The sequence below is a fragment of the Penicillium chrysogenum genome, assembly GCF_028827035.1.
Source record: "Penicillium chrysogenum strain IBT 35668 chromosome Unknown utg000002l_segment0_segment0, whole genome shotgun sequence".
Taxonomy (NCBI): domain Eukaryota; kingdom Fungi; phylum Ascomycota; class Eurotiomycetes; order Eurotiales; family Aspergillaceae; genus Penicillium; species Penicillium chrysogenum.
In genome coordinates, this window is record NW_026622750.1 from 3,495,396 (window position 1) to 3,496,505 (window position 1,110).

Here is a 1,110-nt window from a genome sequence, read left to right on the forward strand (position 1 = left end):
CACAATCCGTCGTCGGTGCTACACGCCGAATTCAGACAAAATGAGCATACTACCTACGCTATTGCACCCTCGCAAATCGGCTCTGGAAGCAAGAGAAGGATGCTTGATGAAGACGAGCAGATGGCTAGAGCGGAAATATGGTTATAGGAGCAAATTGCGCGGCTTTCAGATCCGCATAACGGCGACGAAGACCTTTGGCGGGAAAGGAGGTATCGAATTCGGGTTTCACCAAGGCCTTGAAGAGGCTCACGGTATAGAGGAGGCCTGGTATAGTAGAGATGGTATGAGTGAGGCATGTAAAAATTCATATGTTAATGATCTATCATATCTCGGAGTATGTTCATCTAAACGGCAACGTTTTAGCTTGAAGCGAGCAAGCCTATGGTATCTACCTTATATAGTGCTTAGGAATAGATGATAATGCACTTCTTGATTTATTGGGATGCATTGTGGTTCGATTAAATAGATTTATTAGACATACGCTTGGTGTCCGGCACTGATCGTTATTTATATTTTACAGCCTGACACATTAGATAGTAAGTTCCATAGCCCGAGGAATCTCAATGGCTTCAACTATTCTCTGATTTATATACTCTTCTTCCATTCAACACAGAGCGTCATACTTGTAGTTCACCCTCTGGCCACCATCAAGGGTTCTACACCACATGGCGTCGCTTCAAGTTTAACAAGTGAGGTGCTGCCTCTTTTATCTCAATGGACTATGGTACACTCCGCCGACTCAAATACCTTTGCTGACCCAGAGGCGCAATGACAAAGACCACCCTCACGATGGTCCGCCTCCCTAAAGATATAATTAGACAACACAACTTGAATTCCATATCAAAGAGTGGCTTACTTGATGAGGCAGGTATTCAGGTCGAGTTCCCCAGAACCCTTCGGCGAGGGTATTGTGGTGGGGCCATGTGTCTCGCTAGGTGCGTTTGGGGATGCCGAGATGCTCGCAAAGCTTGATGTATTCGGGAGCTCGCAGCTAGAGCTCGCAGTATGGGTAGCAGACCCGGTACTCTCGGTACTGGTGCTTGTCTGTTGTTGAGTGCTTTCGCGTCTTGTAGTCTCTTTATTCAGTGGCGGCGATTGGCATGAACAATT